Source organism: Chelonia mydas, chromosome 28 (assembly GCF_015237465.2).
Source record: "Chelonia mydas isolate rCheMyd1 chromosome 28, rCheMyd1.pri.v2, whole genome shotgun sequence".
NCBI classification, from domain to species: domain Eukaryota; kingdom Metazoa; phylum Chordata; order Testudines; family Cheloniidae; genus Chelonia; species Chelonia mydas.
In genome coordinates this window covers 1,012,321-1,027,371 of record NC_051268.2, presented here as the reverse complement: position 1 = coordinate 1,027,371, position 15,051 = coordinate 1,012,321, and the positions used below count along the sequence as shown (strand labels likewise).

Genomic DNA, 15,051 nt, shown 5'->3' with positions numbered 1-15,051 from the left:
AGGAACTGGCCTTAAATTCACAGCCATGGTCTCCACGCAGGACCCGCTGTGTTCCCAGCAGTCAACCTGCTAGGAAGGGGAAGCTCCCCCACCCCACCCCCCAAAAAATCTGCAGCCAGGCCAGGCCTGCCTCTCGCAGCGGCTGGAGACTGTGGGAGGAGGGGTGTCAACGCGCTAGACAATGGAGCTGTGTCTGCGGCCACAGGAAACCCGGCACCATACGGGCCCAGCGTAAATAGAAGAGAGAATCAAAGGAGAGCGTGTTCCCGCTGACACAACGCCCCTCGCCAAGTCCCACAGCACCCAGTGCCGGAGGTACCCCTCTTTTCCAACCCACAGCCGGGGAGAGAACCCAGGAGTCCTGGCTCCCAGCCCCCCCTGCTCTAATCCACCAGATCCCCCTCCCTTCCCAGCTCTTAAGACTCCTGCGGTTACCATGATCACCCCCAAAGGTTGAAGGTGGCTAGCGTGTCATCAGGGGGCACTGTAGCGAGGAAGGTAAATCATTTTGATGACCCCCTGGTGTGCGAAAGATCCCAGGGCTGAGTGGATTCCCTTACGGAAATCCTACAGCCTACCCCAAGCGAAGCTACTGAGAGGAGAAGGCAGGTGTGTGTCCTACCTTCACATGGGGACTGGAAACATCTGGCTTCCAATCCCACCGCTGACACCAATTCCACCCACCCTCCGCTGCAGCCTCTCTCAGTTCCCCCGGAGGCGACACACAAACGTTACATCAACGTTTGCGTGAGGCGAAGCAACGGGCCATTGCCACGTGCGATGCACGGCGCGCGCGAGAAATTAGCCCGTCGGCTCAGAACACAAGCATCATTTTTCAACACGGCGACGGAGTCCCCACACCGACAGAAGAGTCCCGGGCCTGGAGTCACCCAGTGCTGCCTCCGGCCATCTGTCGTACTGTCCCCTTCGCAAACTCCATCCTCAAACCTTTCGCTTCAGTAGATCCTCTCCCACCCTGGGGTCCCCCCCAATCCTTCCTCACCTGCATTTGGACAGGCTAAACCCAGCCATCTCTGCTCTGGTAAGACCTGCTCCCCTGGGCAGCCTAGGAGCCTTTCTCTGCACCTGAGCGCTCAGAAACGCCACCCGCTCTGAATAATTTGGCATCCCGCAGAATTAACGAGGGTTCAGAGAACCATTAGGGGCCCGGACAAACTCTGTGAGGAGAGATTGGGGTCATCCACCTTAGAGAGGAGACTGGATAATGGGCTATAAAATACCGACTGGGATAGAAAAGGCAGATAGGTTCTCCCCTTCTCTTAACACAAGAGGCAAAGGGACGTCCACCAGAATTGAAAAGGTAACAACTTCAGGACTGTGACCAAAGGAAATGCTTCTCCTCGACAACGCACCGTTCGCCTGTGGAACTCACTGCCTCAGGATACCACCGAGGCGGAGAACGTAGCCAGAATCAAACAGAGGATCGGCAGTTTATCTGGAACTGCCTGAGTTGTGATGGTTCATGCAGGAGGGAGATTAGACCTGGGAGTTGTGACGGTTCATGCAGGAGGGAGATTAGACCTGGGGCTTCAGGTCTGGAGCTGCTCACTGACTGTACGAGATTAGGATGAGACCTATGGGGGGGATGGGGCACGGTTACTGTGGGGTTCTTACACCGGGTATTACAGATGGGACGCTGGCTGGTTGGAGCTCAGCAACTCCCAGAAGCTTTGCGGTCGTCACGGTTTTCCTCAGATTTTTTTGATTTAAATCTATTTTTTTTTTTTTATAAAAGGATTTTTGAGGAAAAAACCTATCTAACGATAGTTTGAATTAAGATACATGATAGCTCAAAGATATCTTATCATGGAAGAGGGATTATAAATTCTAATTCTATAGTATGAGACAATATATCCATGTAATGTTCAAGAAAAGTTTGTCAATGAGTTCCAATAGTTCATGGATTAGGGACCCAATCTCATGGGGTTCCAGGGGCTTCTGTATAGATTATTTAGGTTAATCTTTCTATCGACCCGCTGGGACTCAGTGCTCAGTCTAGAAGATACCATCAGAGATGCCTAGTTTTGAAGTTCTCCAACTGTGGATTTGTGTCTCCAGAGGTAACATGCTTGTTAACAGCAAAAATGTTTTTAAATATCTAGAGGTGAGAAATAACAGACCTTAACACTATTGTCCCTCTGCAAATTTGCGTATACAGAGTCAATCCCTGACCTCTCTCTAAAAGTGCAAAGTTTCAAAAAGTTCAAGGAACAGAAGATTGCTGGGGGTGGAACAGATCTGGACAAGGAGAAGTCGTCTGGAGATCAATGTGAAAAGCGAGGGACAGATGCTTGTTTTGTTAAAATATTATATGTTTGCCATTGAAGGAAAAATCCAGAATACTTAACGTTGAGGTTGTAGTTAAATAAAACAGTTTAAATGTCTGTCTGGTGATGTTCTCCTCCTAATACAGCCTGGCAAGAAAATCCTCCGTATATTAATGATTAACCCGTTGAATTGGAGATAGTTCACCTCCCACTGACTTCAGAAATATCTGCTTCCATTACCTTTGGTAAATGAAATAACCAAACCTTCATTCATTTTCCGATATAGCTGTAAAACTCATCCGAAAAGTTTTCAAAATAAATCACTGTTTAAAAATGTAGTGCGTGTATTTTCTAAAAATGAAACCTACATCTCTCTCTGAGTGGTGAAGAATATGTATTAAGGTTATAATAACCAACAAGAATGCACTTTTATGGAGAAATCCATGCTTAAATCGAGTCTTCCTGATGAGTGATTTAAATCAATTTGATTTAAATCAAATCTGCCCTGGCATGGACGGCCCTGAAAACAAAGCCAAGCAGCTAATGTCTGATACACTGGAGAAGGGAGAGCCAGCGGAGGGATGCGAAGACAGGGAGGCCGCAGCCAAAGCGGCGGGCTGGCACAACTATCTAGCATTTCACCATCCACCCCCCGTCGTAGGTACCTAACGCCCTGACACCTACCCCCCGGCACCTCCAAGACCCTTAGATCCTCTGATTCAGTCCTCTTATGAGATCCCCCTGCACCAAAACCGGGTGGGGCGGTCGGTAGCTTTCCCGCAACTCGTCTTGTGCTAATCTGCCGGCCTCTCACTCCGCCATCATCTGCTCTGCGTAGGGACGGTCCTGGGGCGTTCAGAAAGTGCCTCGCACCTTGTGGGTTACTGCAGCCAATAAGTCACGAGCCCAGATGCCAAAGGGATGGGCAGCAACCTGGAATTTAGCAGGGAGGGCTGCCTTTGTCTCAGGACGTCCCTTTTTCATCCCTGTAAAAATCCACTCCGAGTGGGACAAGCTAAAAACCTTTGCACGGTAGAGAGTTCTTCATGTTTAGCAGCTAAAGTCTCCAAGGATTCAACCCGCACAGGGCATGCACCAGTGTGGAGAGAACGAGCGTGAGCACAGAATTAACGGCCAGAGCATCGGGCACACGTACCAGGGCACCGAATTTGGGTTGCACAAGCCGTGTTAACTTTTGAGTGCGTGGCTTTGCGCTCAATCCTTGCACCAGGTGGTGAACTGTGAACGAACAGCCAGCAGGGGAACAATGCCGTGTTTTAAGTGGATCTAGGGCTAAACCACCGCAAATCCCGAATTTAAGGCTTACGAAAACGGCGTCGCTTGAGTCAGTCAGTTCCTTCTGGGAGATTCATGTAAGCAGGTTTCATTCACCGAGGCAAGCTGAAGCCAATCTCAGCAGGGCTTCGAACCGGTCTGCATTGGACATTTGCACCGGATGCCCCCGGAAAAGTGCGGAAGCAGGCAGTTTTGCGTCTGTTCAGAGCAGGTCGGGAGCAGGGAGTTCCCTTTGCATTTAACTGCAGCTCAGCATTGGAGCACGACCGGCTGCTTTACTTCCACTGCCTCCGTCCCTCCCTCGCCCTGCTGTCCCTCTCTCACCCTGCCCCATTGCATTTTTCAGACATGACCTCAAGGGTCCTGGTTAAAGGGCCAGCAACATACAAGTCTCTTCAAAGACAGAAGGAAGTGGGCGTAATGAAGTCTTTATTCCCCCAAACGCTGGCCAGCAGGGCTGGGATGCTGAAAAGGGGGACAGCAGCTGGAGGGGCAAGGATGCTGGATGTGAGGGTTGGCACTGGGCCATGTGGGCTCGGTTCCCAGCTCTGCCATGGAGAAGTGAGTAGCATTTTCCAAGGGATTTTCCATGGGGTTAGCATTCTCCCTTGCCAAATGTTCAGACTCAACAAAATCCAGTGGCGGTTAGTTCCACAGGACAACAGGGAGAGTATTTCCTTTGATTTGTGCGGCGTTTACCAGCTTTTCAATTTCATCCACTGCCCCCGGATTTTTGTGCTACGAGGCAGGGGAAACAAACTCCCGTTCTACCGTCTCTCGCCCGTTTATCACCTTATAGACGACGCCCCCTTCCCGGAGCAAGAAAACCCCAAACTTTTTGCGCTTTCCTGAGTGTTTTCATCGCTCGCCTCTGAACACCCTGTTCCAATTCTTCTCCTGGCCTTTTGGAGACTGGATTCAAACGAGCCCTCTCCACTGATTTATAGAACAGCTTCAGATTTTCCTGTATTCTTCTTCATCTCTCGCTCTCCTTGCCTCAGTTTCCCCACCTGTAAACTGGAGGGGCGGGATGATAAATCCTTGGAGGGTCCTCACCGCAACACCCAGCACAAGAGAGAAACATCCATCAACCCGGGGTACCCCCTCACTGGATCAATGGATCCTAAAATTATAGTCATTTTCCCATTCCAACCAGCTAACGACGCCGTCTTAAAAGCAAATGTATCAAAATCAGGGGCGGTCCCGGTTACCACTGGTACAAACCCGGCAGCTATGGTCAGTACCCTCCTTTGGAACAACATCCCATGGCAGGGACTCACAAAGGCCCTGTTCTGTTACGTGGAACAACTTCCCCAGTTCTCAGCTCGACTCCCTGCTTTGTTGTCGTGCATTATTTGGGTCAGGTTGGGTTTTTGGCTTCGGTTACCCCGAGGGTGGGAACAGATCCCCATCACCCACCCATTACATTTCCAAACAGGCATCTTTCTACTGCTTCCCACGCACCCTGTGAACACGCACGGAGCTACCTTGGGATCCTCCTTCCAAATGCTCCTCCACTGGGACACCTCCCAAAAAGCTCGACCCAAAAAAGAAAAGAGAGAGTCAACGGTCTCAGCACAATCACAGAAATTTCGGGCTGGAAGGGACCTGGAGGGGTGACCCGGGCCAGCCCCCTGCCCTGCGACAGGACCAAGTAAATGTACAGCGTCCCCTATGGAGAATGAACCTCGACTCCCCGACAATTGTTTCAGTGGTTAATTACCGCCGCCGCCAGACACTTACGCCTTATTAGTGGTCTGAATTTGTCTGGTTTCAAAATCCCGGCCCTCGGATCGGGTCCTGCCTGTGTCTGCTAGGCTGAAGTGCCTGTTGTTAAATATTGGCTCCCCACATAGGTTCTTCCGGACTGGGATCGGACACCCCCTTTTCACCGATAAACAGATCGAGCTTGGGAGTCTCTCACTATGAAGCAGGTTTTCTAATCCTTCCATCATTGCTGGGGCTGTTCTCTGACCCCTCTCCGACTGATCAACACCCTGCTTCGATTGTAGGCACCGCGGTCGCACCAGCGCCCAACACAGAGGTGAAATAACCGCTGAGCTCCTAGGAGATTTCCCTGTTCACACAGCCCAAGATCGCGTTAGCCCTTTCGGATTGTCACCCAAGGACGAGGATGATTTATAGGGCCCGGGAGACGAGTCACGGGCTGTGCCAGGCTCCAGCTGGCCGCACCTGCTTACGATTGAAGCCTTTCCGCTCAGCGCTCGAAGGGAGCCGGGCCCGTGTGGTCTGCCCCCAGCCTCCCCAAGCAGGGCACCTTTGCTCGGGCTGCGGAGAGATTCGGCCACTTCGAACGGCTGAGCCGCGACCCCAGCAAAGGGGGCCCCGAGCTGGCTGCAGGAACCGGACTGCTGGAAGTGTCACAGACTGGCATCATCCCCCAATTCACCTGGCCCCAGCGGGGTTGGCAGAGCACTCTGCCCCGGGCATTACTGGAGACCTGAACACAGGAGGAGAGTGCCCCCTACTGACACCCCCACCCGCAATTAGGACGGCGTGGAGAGGAACGTCCATCAGCAGGCACCCAATGTAAGAGAAGACGCTCCCACCAGCGAGAGAGCAGGCGTTGGCCTCGCCGCACGGCGTTAAGACGGTCCCGAGGAAGGAAGCCAGCTGGAATTGCATCTGGGGAGAGACGACAGGCAAACAGCCTGCAATCGCCCCGCGGCTGGGCGTGCCGAGGGCTGAGTGGACAAAAGCCATGAGTCACCTCGCTCCCGGCGGGGCGTGTCGTTCAGGCTTTGCGCAGGCTGGCTGTCCTGTCCCAGACACACAAGCGCCTTGCAGAGTATCCAGTCCGCCCAGTCGGAGTTACAGGGAACCATTACGCCCAGCCAGTCAGACTTCCACATACCACGGGCCAGAGAACTGCACCCAGCAATCCCTGCATCCAGCCCATATCGGACGGCCGAGCTAGCACATACAGCCAATCTGGCTGTAAAGACTCCCAGTGACAGAGAACCCACCCTGTCCTTGGGTGAGCTGTTTCCATGGTCAATTCCCCGCCGTGTCAAAAATCTACAGCCTGAATTTATCTAGCTGCAGCCTCCTGCCTTCGGATCAACAGCCCATAAATAGCAAGCTAGAGAAACGCCAAACTCATTTTGAATTGAGATTCCACTTCGGACTATGTCCTAGGGTGACCGGATGTCCCAATTTTATAGGGACAGGCCCGATATTTGGGGCTTTGTCTTACCTTGACGAGGTCTCCTTTAGGTCTTGTCTTCAATAGAGGGCGGGGGAAAAGGTGCATTCTTAACTGGTGGTAGCTAACATGAAGTAAAATCCGAGCGTAAAAACCACACACTGCCTTGGCCTTTCCTGGATTTTAGCTAACGTAAGTTAAGAACGCTTTGCCCACCACCACCACGCGAAGACAGTCTCAGAGGTAGCACCGGCCAAGTTGAGAAGTCAGAAGTCACACCAGGGATTAGATTGTAAAATCTCCTCTTTGCTTCCAAGTCCCTTTAACACAGATCTGCATTGCCCGGCCGAAGAGGACTCCAAGGGCTTTTCATTAGCCCACCGAGGGGAAGAGAAAATCATTAGCCTGTATGGTGAACGAGGACATCTAGCAGAACTAAAAATAAGTTTTCAGCTGTTCGCGGCGAAGCACGGGGGGGAAGAGAGAAAACACACCACCAGCAGCCTCACATGGATCGCACAGCTAAATATAGATTTAGAGCCATCTTCTAATTATTTTAACGCAAATTGTGCTTCTAGCCTCCAGACAGCAACGCAAAAGTTACCCACAACACCCTGCGAAGGTCTTTCACCCCCCATTGTAAGCATCCTGCGGACGGCTTTCGAGTTACGGTGCAGACCTGAATTCCTTCCCTTCCAATTGAGCTCCATTAAGCAATAAAGCTCCTGGAAACCAGCAAGACATCGACGGGCTTTTTAATGACTCACCAATTCAACGATGCGCCGTGTTAGTACAATTATTAAGCCCAGCAATCGGTGTACCCAAAACTTCAGCGCCCCTTGTTTTCCAAGTCACACACACTCGCCTAGAATTTAGCTGCTAAACGCTAAGCTGTCTCTCCTGAGCGTGTGCAAAGTGCAATTTTTCAACCAAGGCCTGGCCTACAAAGTGGATTTGTACCAGTCTGTTAGGGGTGTGGTTTTTTGATCAGTCGTTATTCCAGATAAGCCCAGTATGGAAGCTGTTCGACCTGTATAAAAGGTGACATTTATGTACTTCGGTTTGGAAGAATCACATTTTTGTCAGAAAATGTCAATTTAACTGCCGTCACACAAAACCAAAGGGGAAAAAAAAATTCCCATCCATCGTTACTGAAATTTCCAGCTAGGCAGAATCATAAAAAGGCACTTCAGAGCCTGTCAGTTTGATTTAAGGATGTTTGACATGGGATGCTGATGATTTGTGTTCAGAAAATTACAGCTTTATAACTGTTCGAATATCAGTGTCTCTGTCACGGACAATTGTCTGACGAGTCCTGTAATTTCCCATGAGTGTGCAAATTTAAAATCAACACAGATAATCAAAAATGCTCAAAAACTCATCTTTTTGCACATCTGTCAAATTTTAAAAAGGACAAAAACTGCAAAAAAAAACAGCTTATAAATAAACATGGATATTATCCATCAAAATTATAAAAAATTAAAATTTCCTCTCTGTGTTATTAACAACCTTAGATACATCATTTTGGAAGTCTTCCATCAGCTAACCCAAGGTCTGAGATTCACTTCTGTGGGCTTGGGGTGTTTTTTTTTGGTGCAATGTAGACATATCTCACAGATCACTAACTGGTTGAAAGATAGAAAACAGAGCGGTCAGTTTTTACAATGGAGAGAGACACAAAGCAGGGTCCCCCAAGGGTCCCCTGGGAGACAAATGGCTTCCGTACAAGGAGAGACTAAAAAGATGGTCTCCTTACCAAGATGAACAGCCCCAGTTAAGGGGGACGTGAGAGAGGTCTATAAAATCATAAAAAAGATGTGGAAAAAGCGAAGAGAGAAATGTGATTTTATTCTTTCACTTGACGCAAAAACAAGAGGTCACCTGGAGGGAATTAGGAGGTGGCAGGTTTAATACAAACAAGGGGAAGTGCTTTGTCACATAACACACAAGTAACCTGTGGAACTCCTCGCCAGGGGATGTTGTGAGGGCCAAAAGAATAACTGGGTTCAAAAGGGAACTCGATTGGCTACCTATCCTTCGTGAACCTAACTGGTCAGCAATGCCACCCCAGACCTCTGACTCCCAGAAGCCAGGAGCGGAGGACAAGGGAGGATCACAGCAGCTCTGGTACGGGCCACTGTCACACAGAGGGTCCTGGGCAAGACTGACCATGGTCTGACGCAGCATGGCAGGTCTTATGTTCCGATAGTTTACAGGAGGTCAGATTACATGGTCCCTTCCAACCTTAAAAATCTCAAGAATCCCAGACATCCACCATAGGACGCTGCTCGCCGATTTACAAGGAAGACACTCCAAACGGGTGGCGGCATATGGCCCTGCGATAAACAGACTCCCACGTGAAAACCCTGGGTCGGGTCTACTGTGTAGGGGGACGCCCACTTAAATCCTAAATAAAAAGCTGTTCCCCCGAAAATGTTTCTCCATTGCAAACGTTTTAATTTACCGGGGTGGGGAGCCCAATCTGCCAGTGGGCATTGCTTTTTCGATCGCCTGCTGGGAACAGGCTGCAACGACAAACGTCTGGGCGTTGTGGGTTCATTGCCCAGCGAGCGCATAGGCAGACAAAGTCCTTTCCACCTAGAACAAACAGTTACTTTCTGATGCAACTGTTGGGAGCGCCCAGCAAGGACAGACTCAGTCCCCCCCCCACACACACTTTGTGCTGAAGTTATTTGTAGATGGGAAGCCAAGGGACCTCTGGTGTGAATCGCATTCCCCTTCAATTCGTGCTCCAAGCCCAGGATTAGTGGCAAAGGCTTGTGTTTGCCAAACCCACCAGGGCCCCCGGGAGCCCCAGGAAAAGCATCGGGGCAGATGATTACAATGACTGCTTCTGGCCTTAAATAAAAAAAACAACACCCCTATGAATCTAGACACCCCCTCAGTGCATCCAGTCCTCCCTTTCCAGCCTCACAATGCGTATGGAAAAGCCTGGAGCACAGCAGGTTTTCCCTTGCGCACGCAGGGATGACACAAGAGCGAAACCAGGCGTGGCCCTGCAGGAAAAGCCGGCTTCCCTGCACGCTGACTTCCCCCGCTGAAAACAGGGGAGTTGGTTTCCTCCGGGCGGAGAGCACGGGGCCGAGGCCCCTGGCAGAAGCAGGGAGCAGAACGAAAACAGATGAGTTGGTCAGCCCCACCACCTTCTCAGTTGATTGGGTCCCTAACGGAGTTTGGGGCCACATTGTGCCGGGAGCTGTACGTACCCAGACACATGCTTACATCCTCTCTCCCGGACGCTCCCTGCCCCACAGAGCTTTCCATTTTAAACAGACTGGCCAGAGAAAGGAAGAATGGCTAGCTAGTGGGTTGGGGGGGAGGGAAACCGAGGCACAAATCGAGGACACGCCACACGGTCACGCAGAAAGACTGCGTCAGAGCTGGGACTTGAAACCCGAATTTCCTCTGTCCCAAATCCAGCATTTCAAGAAGCGGCCTGGGGATAGCGGCTAAGGCAGGACGCCTGGGTTCTGTCCCCAGGTCAGCCATCGATCTGTCCCGCAACGCTGGGAGGTCGCTGCGCCCTGGGTTATCGCTCCCCACCCTTCCTCTGACTTGCTTATTTGTGAGCTCGTCAGGGTAAGGGAAGGGAAAGGTTTGCTTTGCGGACGAGGCCTGAGGGATCAGACGCAGAGCGATGGCTTTTGTGTGAAGCATCCACCCACCAGCGCCGGGGTGTTTTCGTCTTTTGCTGTCTAGATAACTGACGGGAAAGACCTCCTCCCGGGAAACGACCGGCGGATTTTGGACAGCGAAGCCGAAACACCGTAAAAGAGGCCTGATTTTTAGGGCGTCGAGCACGGTTTGAAGAGGCGACGTCCCACAGATGTTTCAAGCCACTTCACCCAGCGCACGTCACCCAGGAATTTCTGCACTAAACCGAGCCCTCAAAGATCGACCTAAAGTAGGTATCTGGTTCCTGTTTCCATAGTGTTTGAGCAGAGCGGACAAGAAGGGGGACAATCGCACCAGGGCCCCAAGTTCCTGGTCCCCCAAAACATCTGTAACTGGTGCGATAGGGGGGAGAGCAGGACCCCAGCAAACATGATGTACCAGGGCACCACGTTTCTCTCCGTAGGCCCATACCTGAGCACTTTGTAATCTTTAGTGTGTTTATTTTTTTTAATTTAAGGATGTGAAACTATTCTCTGTTTTTACATGCCAGAACTTAATCACAGTAAATAAAAATGGCACCTTGTTTTAAACAGGGAGGCAAATTAACCACAGAGATGGCTTGCCAAGGGATGGCGCAGATTCTCCAGCACATATGCTCGAAAAGGGTCTTTCTAGATCGCTTTCTAAAACGCGCCCTGTAGCCCGACCAGAGGTTACGGGCTCGATGCAGGAATCCTTAGGTTCAATTCCCTTGCCCGTGTTCCACAAGAGATCAGACTCGGGCTCTTGTGAAAACCGTCCCCTTCAGCTTTTGAAAATCTCACCTTCTGACAGTCACAACTGCCCCTTCCGGCCTTGAAAATAAATCTCTCTCTTGCAACACCTGAAATCAGCGGAAGGCCGGCCCAGGTGTCTAAGCTCTCGCCTCTCGTAGAAGAGATACAAAAGCCCGAATTCTGCTTGGAATTTACTTTCAAAAGCTCCGTGTCTTCCAGACACCGCATCTACCCCAGACGGAGCTTTTCAGCTCACTGCACACATTCCCACCCCTCGCCCGTCTCCACGGCCGCGAGGGGCGTGCGTTTCAAACATTTGCTGGTTTTCAGCTTTGCTCCCGGCCTGTCTGCGTCTTACTCCAATTAAACACCATGTTTTGCAATCGCCGCTCCGAGGGAGGGCGGAGAAATAACCCCCCACCCCACCAAAAAAGTCACAAAAAAGTTTTGGGCCACTCTAAATCCCATCCAGAAAGTAGGAGCCAACCTTCAAACCAAGAAGACAGATGCTTTGCAACAAGAACAGGAACCCCCCCACACACATCATGTAAGCCTCTCTGGGTTAGAGGCAGCTTTCTTCTCGGAGAAAGCAGACACCCCAAAAAGCACCTCTGTTATCCTGCTACTCTAAATCCCCCTAGTCCTGCCCTGAGGGTAGGGGACGGGTCTAGATGACCTCTCGAGGTCCCTTGCAGTCCTATGATTCTGGGGAGCAGCTCCGAAAGACAAACGTATCCGCAAATCCACCTCCTCCAGAAGCCAACAAAAAACTTGACCATGTGCGCGGAGACCCTAGCCCATCATGCTGCTTCCTCGTACACCCCTTTGATTGGGAGCTCCATGGTGCAGGGCCTGTCTTTTTATGCTACGTTTGTACTATATGGGATGCGGGTTCAGGACTGGGGCGACCCAGCACAACGGTAACATGCTAGAGACAGGGAACGGGATTCAGAACGCGGACCATGGGCCAGCCCACCGCCTCACTGTAACAACACGGCTTAAAGCGACTTTTACTCCAGCAGAGACAACAAAAACTGAGTACGCACAGGGACCGTCACCCATCAGAGGTTTAGGAAGTTTTGGGATCTCCTCCTGCCTTTAATCCTTTCTCCGTAGCCAAACGGGCTGAGACAAGAGCTTCAAGAACAACTCCAAAACTTAATTACGACTCTAAGTGTCAACACTGTTAATTATAAATGGCTGCTCAGAATCTTGGCAGAAAGGGCCGTCTGAAAACGAAGCATCTAGCTGTTTTGGAGATATTTGGAGGAGGGAAGAAATCCACCAGCTTTCCCGGCAAAGCAGGGGAAATCAGAATTTTGCAAAACCCAAGCAGAGAGGTCTGGGCACTGGCACGGAGCAGAATCCATGCCACCGAAAGCAGATGGGCTGAGAACCGTTATGAAAAGTCCCGTCTCACCAGGCAAGGAGGGGTCTCCAAAAAGACAACAGCTGATCGGAAGACTGCGCTCCCCGGAAGGAGTTTTGGGTTGGTACACAGGGCGGGCAGGCGTGTGCAGGGGGGTGGGGGCACCCACACATTTTGAAAGGCAGCCAGAAAAAAAATCCTCTCTCCTCTTTGGGAGAGTCACAAGTTAGCACTTAACTTCTGCAAGGGAGCCCAGGGAAAGCGTATTGTCTGACTTCTGCAAAATCCAATCCCTGATTACGTCTTCTTGATGCTTCTTTTACCCCTAAACAAATCCCTCGGGCCGCCTGCTTAGCAAAATGCTCTTACGCTTACAAGCGCAAGCCATCTGAGCCCTGCTCCCGCAAACCCGTTGCCGATCACGCCCACAGCGAGCGAGCATCCCGCCAGGCTCGTAACGGCAAATGATGGTCATGGAGGGCGCAAAGCACTGGGATTCAAGAGATCTGGGTTCGAATTCCCAGCTCCGCCCACCCCCCGACTCCCCATCTGGCCGTGGGCAAATCACGTCAGCACTGTGGTGCCTCGGTTTCCCTACACGTAGCTCGGTGTTAACGAGACTTCCTTTTTCTGGACTGTCTGTTCACACAGATTTTGTACCAGGATAGCTAGGCCAGAGCAATACAGTCAGGTAGGCACGACCACAGGCGTGTGGCTTACACCTTTCCCTGCTAGATTGGAGAAGCCCTAACAAGACCAGTGGCCGGAAACCGAAGCTAGAGAGATTCGAACTGAGAAAAAAAAAAAAAAAAAAAAAAAAGATGCTGTTTTCAAAAAAAAATTGTGAGACTAATCTCCCTCACGGACACTTTTTCAATCAAAATGGGATGTTTTTCCTACACACCTGCCAGGAATTAATTCAGCGTGGTTCTCTGCCCTTGTGTTATAGAAGGAGGTCAGATGAGATGAGCACACCTGTACCCTTGGATCTATGAATGCAGAGGGTCTTGGAAAATTTCCACCTGAAACATTAACGGGACATGTCGCAAACCGCTCCGAAGACAACCATGCTACGTGCTGTGTCTCATTACGGATTTGTGAAATAAAAATAAAACTATCAAGGAGTTGCATTCTAAATCCTATTCTGTACTAATCTGAGTTGATAAAATACAGACACGCTGGAAAGAAGGGTGGTCACTTCACAAGTTTGAGGATCAGTAGCCTTCCCACGGCAAATCTGAAATCTTCCTCTAACGACCACAGACTGTTCGTACCATCCTAGAAGTTTTCTGGCAAAGCAGGAGTTATTTGAACAGCTGTTACAGCCTCAACGCCAGTCACGAGAGGAGGATCAGACATGCTCAGAGTAAACCAGACAAGAATGCCTGACGAAAAGGAGAGGCGATAAGATACAGGGAAAACGGCAGAGCGCGGATAACCACCCGCGCCCAACCCCTTGCTTAAAGCCACAAATCAAAGTCAACACGAAACCACTTTGAAAAGAGAAACAGAGAGAACTGGTTTTAAAGTTATATTAACTCACCAACTGATTTAGAAACAAACCAAGCATCGAACCTGAGAGCGTGTTCTGGTAAGCAAAGATCCTTTCCTTTCCACCCTGACAAAGAGAATATCACATCTCTGAGGGCGGAACAAAAACGACAAAGCCCACCCCGGAGAGCTTCCTGAGAAACTGGAAAGTGACCCAGAGAATTCCTAGACAGAAAGCGATTAAGTAATGCATTTTTTCTCCTCCTCTCACCTCTGCACTAGCTGGCATTCAGAACTAAGGCACAATTTCCAAAAGACCAGGATCCATTCTTAGGGTTAAGAGTCAATGCTTAAATTCCTGGCTGTCACAGATTCCTTGAGTGACACAACCTCTACAAGCCTCAGTTCCTGCATCTGTAAAACGGGCGTAACTGGCACGCCTCACCCCATACTTAGGTGCACAGCACAAACAAAAACAGCATCCCCAAACTCAGCGAAGGCCAAAAGCATGCTTACGGTGCGTGCTCGTTTCAACACCCATCCCCACCACGCACGCCGACGCTGGGCATGTAAATAAGAGATCAGTGTCCGGCAGCTACGCAGCCCGGCGTGTGATCAGAAACGTCTGGAAGAAGGGGGAGGCATGTTCTTAAACGGGACCACAGCCGCGTGCGTTGGCAGTCGAAGGCTGATGAAGTTAATCCAGAAGGCGAGTATGCAAAGTGCAGCAGAAGCTAATCAAACTGTCATCAATAAGTAATTATCTGTGATAACACCCACCACGTTTTAGGCACCTCAAGCAAACCCTGCCCTGAGACACAAAGGTTGGAACAACATGCACAAAGGAGCACGCTCTGGGTTTTTAAAGGGGACGTCAACAGAGTGGAAATAAGCCCCTTCGACCTGTAAAATCCAAGCCCGGCGGGTATAAGATTTCCCACCCGTGGCATCCTCATTCTTCCGTGCTGCCTGCGACGATGGCCTAAAATGCCAGCTGCGACGACGGATTCTGGGTGCATCGGTTTTCTC

The 15,051-nt window shown here is 50.6% G+C and overlaps 1 protein-coding gene across 1 annotated transcript in view; it reads right to left on the bottom strand.

Annotated features, from left to right (window-relative positions):
* The window catches only part of KIF1C (kinesin family member 1C), a 36,004-nt gene that overhangs the window by 18,960 nt on the left and 1,993 nt on the right, over nt 1-15,051 (bottom strand). The window lies entirely within an intron of this gene.